General features: G+C 39.5%; 1 protein-coding gene across 2 annotated transcripts in view; it reads right to left on the bottom strand.

The window, feature by feature from the left end:
• filip1l (filamin A interacting protein 1-like) overlaps positions 1-3,577 on the bottom strand; it is a 77,894-nt gene extending 74,317 nt beyond the window's left edge. For both annotated transcript variants that reach the window (XM_030158427.1, XM_030158424.1), the window contains exon 1: positions 3,207-3,577. The gene's annotated coding sequence lies outside the window, so the exon portion shown is untranslated. The remainder of the gene's footprint in view (positions 1-3,206) is intronic.
• Positions 3,578-6,000: the final 2,423 nt, after the last annotated feature.

Raw genomic sequence — 6,000 nt, forward strand, 5'->3', positions numbered from 1 at the left:
GAGAGGAAACATATGTACAAATTGAAAAAATTAGGGAGAAGGGATTAGATGAGATTAAAAACTATGATAAATGCAGAAACAATGAGAATAAGGTAAAGTCAAAGTTACAGTTCAGGCTTCCACAAAATCTGGTTGTAAAGGCTGAATATACTTGACCCATTTGGTCCAAAGTTAAAAAAAAAAAACAAAAACAGTTTTCTTAAGACAAAGAGAAAAAGTCATCCTTTCCATTAAATAAATGTCATTCACTATATCTCTCCACTCCTGTATGATGGGGGGGGGGGGGTGTTCAGGAAGCAACCATTGTCTTGTGAGTGCTTTTTTGCATTTGTTTCTTTTAATTACTGTCATTTACATTCCACGTATCACCTCCTAAATTATCATAACTCCATGTCTGGCTCCAGATGCAGCGTCTATTGAAAACAGCAGTCTACATGAACTATGCAACAAGGCCTGTATTATACATATATATTGACTTTTGTACTTATGTCACATCAGATGTTTCCTCCAGTGTTCACATTCACAGAAATCAGTAACTTTACTTCATGTAACAGCTTGTGTTACTGATCACCTGAAGGTCACCAGTGAAACAGGCTACTTGCTGTAGTAATACTGCTGTATAACTACGCATCACTAAATATAACATAAATACCACTCTAATATATTATCTCCTCTGTAATGAGGACTGTTTTCATCAGCAGGATGAGATAGGACAGAACACATTCAGAACAAAGCTCCAAAAGCTCTCAACTTTTGCAATTAATCTATTTAATTAGTAAAAAAATTCAGTAAAAACTGCACCCTGGTGGTGACCAACACCCAACAAGTATGTACCATCAGTACTAAAAGAAATGAAGTGGTGATGTGGCCAGTCCATTCTACATTTATAGCTTAATAAAAATTAGACGGTTTTCATTTGCAATGTGTTTTTTTAGTTGAATGATTATAATAGACTGACACTGTTTGTGTGAAACTTCATGTGATTGATTTTTACATATACTGTGTGATTTTATAAAACATTTGGCAGAAAATAATTGCAGTCTTGTCGGACAAGTGCATCCGTGCTTTTCCATGTCTTGTATACCAGCAAGTCTTTAAACGCATCTCATCTAAAAACATACTAAAAATAACTGTTGTCCCATGTTTCTGAGACATGTCCGAGTTTTGACAATAAAAGCAAGTTTATTAGACAATATTACAGACAAACTATATTAGAGAAATAGATTTAAAAACTGATAAATCTTTTGTTAAAAAACTGAAAGGGTGTTTTCCAGTGTGTTATCACACTACCAAATACATCAACAATACTTGTGTCCAGACATTCCACTTTGACTCCAGTGACCCCATGAAGACTTTACACCTAAAACTTGCTGATCAGTCTGTTGTGCAGCGACCTTACAGCGGATTACCAGCACCAGAAGGCTGCAGCGCTCCATCCTACTATCATACGCACTTAAACAGATTAACTTGTCACTGCTAGTCACACGCCAGATCCCAAGTTGTTTAAAGCTGCATCTGGAACGTGCTGGGGTGTCCGTCTGTCGGCTCGAATATTTACTCTCAGAGGGGAGGTTTGTGGGAGGAAAAGGAAGATTGCACATAATTTTGATCAATGAAATGATGAAATCAGATAACATAGAGCAGTTTTTTTTTGTCTATGCAATGAATATTATCACATTCTCATGTAAAACGTTCAAGGAAATCCAAGCAGTCCTTCTCGGAATTTGATCAAAATGTGTATTTTTCACTGCATTCTTACTACACAGAACCAATATTTGGTTCCAAGAATGTTAAAAATGGTGCAGGACTATGTCGTAAATCACTTGTTTCCTGGATGTCCAGTTCAACCCAGTGAAAAATAAACAACCTTTCAGGCTCAGGTTGCGCTTACAATTCTCATAATGACATAATGCAGCTTAAAAAAGAAATCCAAGAGATAAAAGTTGTAGGATTTTGGTGGATCTCATATATTTAATGCACAGTTGTCTGTTAGGTGAGTTGGTATGTAATGACCCCAACAGTATATTTCATAAAGACACTAAGTGACATTATGGACCAAAATAATATCAACACATTCCCCATCTAATCATGTGATAATGATGCTGGCATGTTTTTAATCCTAACTGGAAAATAAATGTACCCGTTCCTAATTCATAGCTCCAGTGAAAAGCTTTATTGGCATGACATTTGGCTGTTGTCTCTGTCCCGCTCCCCTTAGTAGACTTCCAAACTGAGACACGAGTGCAGGCCTGGTAACCTGACCCCCCCTCCCTCACCCGTCCTCCGGTACTGTATGACACTACTCTGGGTTCTCATGGACACGCTGCCCTTTGGAAATTCCCCGGCAGCGCACCAGTACAACCCATCATGTGACACCAGCGTCCACTCAGGACAGTATCACTGCACAGAAACTGATGAATTATCACCACAGCTTTGATGTGGTGAGCAAATTGACCACGGGGTGCATTACTGTATCATATTCACCTTCCTCAGCACGTTCAGTTGGAAGGCATGGGTGACTTATTTTGACTGAAAAAAAGATGACAATGTTTTATGTTCAAGTGCACCTTTTCCTCAAATGCACACATGGCCTGGTCCAAATGATCAATTTTCATCATTAAAATCAAACTGTTAAGGTTTTTTGTTTCATGACAAAATAAATTCAATCCAATTAGATTAAACTAAGATCAGCCGGCATTTCCTTTGACCCCATAGAGCCGTCTGTAGTCTCTCTCCTCAAGCCTCTAATCTTTCTATCTGACTAATTAGCAACCACCTTGCAGCAAAGCTGCCACAGCCCAGATTACGCTCCGCTCACTAACTACTCAGCAAATCCATTCAATTTATACAAATGCTTCACCTGTGCTTTAGGATGCTGTGTCGTTCACAATAAACTGAACAAAGGGATGTATCTTTTCCTAAATTCAGGAGTAAATAGAAAACATTGTAATGAAACACTTGAGTCAATTTTAACCTGGTTTGCATTGTAGTATAATTTAATTTCTACATTTCCCAGACAGACTGTGAAATGATCCCAGGGAGTCGGATCGACTCTCAACCTCTGCATGTGCATTTTTGCATCCAAAGTAAATTAGATAGAGCTTATACACACACACACACACACACACACACACACCTACATACACACACACACACATCCCCAGACACACACGACACATAGCCATTCAGTGCCAGCCCAGTCTTACCTCTTGTAGCGAAGCTGTAGCCCACTGTGCTGTTGTGCCTCTGCAGTGCCACTGGCTGTGCCTTCAGCCGGCTGGCTGAGATGAGGCGTTATCCTCAGTGTAAACGTTTGCTCTGCTCTCCTTCCTGACAGTGAGCGTCTCTTTTCTTTCACTGTGGCGTCCTCAGCTGGCCTCCTGTAAAATCCAGGTGGTCTGAGAGGTGGGAGAAATGAAGAGGAGGAGGAGGACTGTCTCCTGACAGTCTGAAGGAGCTGCTGTGAGTGTGTGTGATAGTGTCTTTAGCTGGGGACTGGGAAGACAGACTGTGCATGTGTGTGTGAGAGAGAGAATGAAAGAGCAGAGGGGGAGACAGGACCTGCCATGCAGATATCAGCCCTGTTGCAGTTAAATTTAAACCACCCTCCCTTTTGACACCTTGAGCCACGGCTGCCCTCCCTTTCCACACACACTCACGCTCGGACGCAGACACACACAGAGCTCTGACCATACCATATGGCCCTTGACAGAAGACTGAGCCCTTGGAAGTCTGTGATAGTCCCCGAGGAGAGAGAGACAGCGAGGGGTAGGAGGCAGAAATTTACAGAGTAATACATGTACTTCTCCCAATGCTTCCAAAGTGCTATTTTAAGAACTGCAGATAAAATGATCAGATGTTTAGCTCCGCACTCTTTGAAGAACCTCTGTATAAAATATGATCTGTGACTTCAACCACTGATGCCTTTTACATGACATTTATTTATTGGAATTTCTTTATCAAAGCCCCTTTAAGTGTTTGTTTCACCTTGGTGTAGGGTGCGGTTGCACCAAAAATAGGTCCCCGACACTTTAAGTGCCAACCCCTGTGCTGATTTAAAAACTGGGTTACTCTCTTCGACAGCAGGGTCGCAGACAGTTGAGTCACAGGCAGCTCTTTTCACTCTGCAGACATCAGAGCTGTAATAGAATTATGGGTATTATCCACATGTAGATGGCATGCAGAGCTAAAACAAACTGCTTTCAATTGTTTTAGCTCTTTATTCAAACACTGCTGAAAATTTGGCTTTTTGTCAAAACAACAGCAGCATCAGAACAAGGTAACCTACCCAAGAGACCTGTGGTTTAATGTGAATGTGTGTTTTTTATGTGAGCAATGGGAGGCATGTGTGTAATCTGAATTGCGTCAAGACTCACCCTGAGTCCTCCAGCTGTCAGTGGTTCTTCTCTTTGACATAATGCCATAAATCTCCTTGCCAAGTCGCCGTTGTCCACCTTTATTTACCCAGGTGTGTGGGTCTCATTGTGTTTTAGGGGTACTTTTACAAAGAAGAAACTCCTTCTACACCAATTGTCATCTGTTGAATGGGTTAGAAATGCAGTAGAAAGGAACATTGCATTTGTTATCATTCGTTTTCTTCATTCTTCAACAAAGTCCAGCTGTCCTAGGATTAGACCCTTCATACACTTAAATTTTTCCTTCTCATTATGTTTATCCACCTTCATAAACCCAGCTCATGTCTCTTTTTGTCACATGAAATGTTTAGACAGTGTAGTATTGCACAATAAATGTGAGGGTGACATGTTTTAGAACTTTTACTGTAGGTGATGATTCATTGAGGAGAAAAATATGGAGATTTTCATCCTCCAGTGGAATAAAGGAAATGACTCAGCTGTTCTCCACCGTTATAAAATGGAGCCCACATCTATGCAAAAATGTCATCTTATTGTAAAAACAAATGAAAGTATTTCATATCCCAGCTGACTACAGGGTCAGCAAATAACAGACTGTATGACAACATAAATCAAAACACCACTTCAGATACTAATACATGCAGGGTTGCAAAGCCCTAGTGCATATTTTGTGTGTGATAAGCCACATGAGGCCAAGTGTATGCACTGTTTTATTGTGACACCTTCACTCCTGGTGCTGAGCAGCCCATAGCTGTTGATCCCTGTTATATAATTGTCATTTTGTCACTTTACAGTCACTGCTGCTCAACCATGCAGCTCAAAAGACTAATAGAAACACCTATGATGCCTGCACATTACTGTACAAGATCAAATAAACTGTGTATTTTCTATTAAGTTTAACACTTTTCTTCTGCTGTGACTGTCACAGAGTTTAACAGCTCCCTGAGCAGGAGATGAAACAGCTGTAAAGACAAAATGCTACAACAACTGAATGACTAGGAGTCAGTAAATTCCTGTATTTTGTGTATTTTCAACGACTTTCCGCATTGACAGATTGCACGTCTAGTAAAATGATATCCTAAGGGATGGGGATGACTATAAAAATAATAACAGATGACAGTGTAATGACCACTCACATTTACATTAGCATGATAGTGAGAGTTAGGATGGTTTCTTCTAAAATGCAATATTCTATTTAACCTTTATTTAACCAGGTTGGTCTCCTTGCAATGGGGGAGACATGGCCAAGACAGCAGCAATACAGTCACATTAGAGTTTTACAATAATAAAAGCATTTGCCCAAAAAAAACAAAACAAAACAAATACATGGATGCTTCTGTGAAACTGGTCCCTGAAAACAGGATATGGGGGCTAAAAATTGAAACCAGTTGTAGGCTAATGTTATGAAGCAAGTTTGGAAGCACTTTGGGTCTATTTAAAAAAAAAAAAAAAATACTTACTGAGATGAAAGAGAAACTATTTTTCAGATAAAACACATTTTTATATTATTTTACATTATATTTAATACAAAAATCTGCATGTAACATGGTGAAAAAGGACACAAAAAGTATGCGCTACTATTTTTTTTTATATCTCTTTATTCCCTCACAGGTACATTTTGGGAATT

Source organism: Sphaeramia orbicularis, chromosome 2 (genome assembly GCF_902148855.1).
Source record: "Sphaeramia orbicularis chromosome 2, fSphaOr1.1, whole genome shotgun sequence".
NCBI lineage: Eukaryota > Metazoa > Chordata > Actinopteri > Kurtiformes > Apogonidae > Sphaeramia > Sphaeramia orbicularis.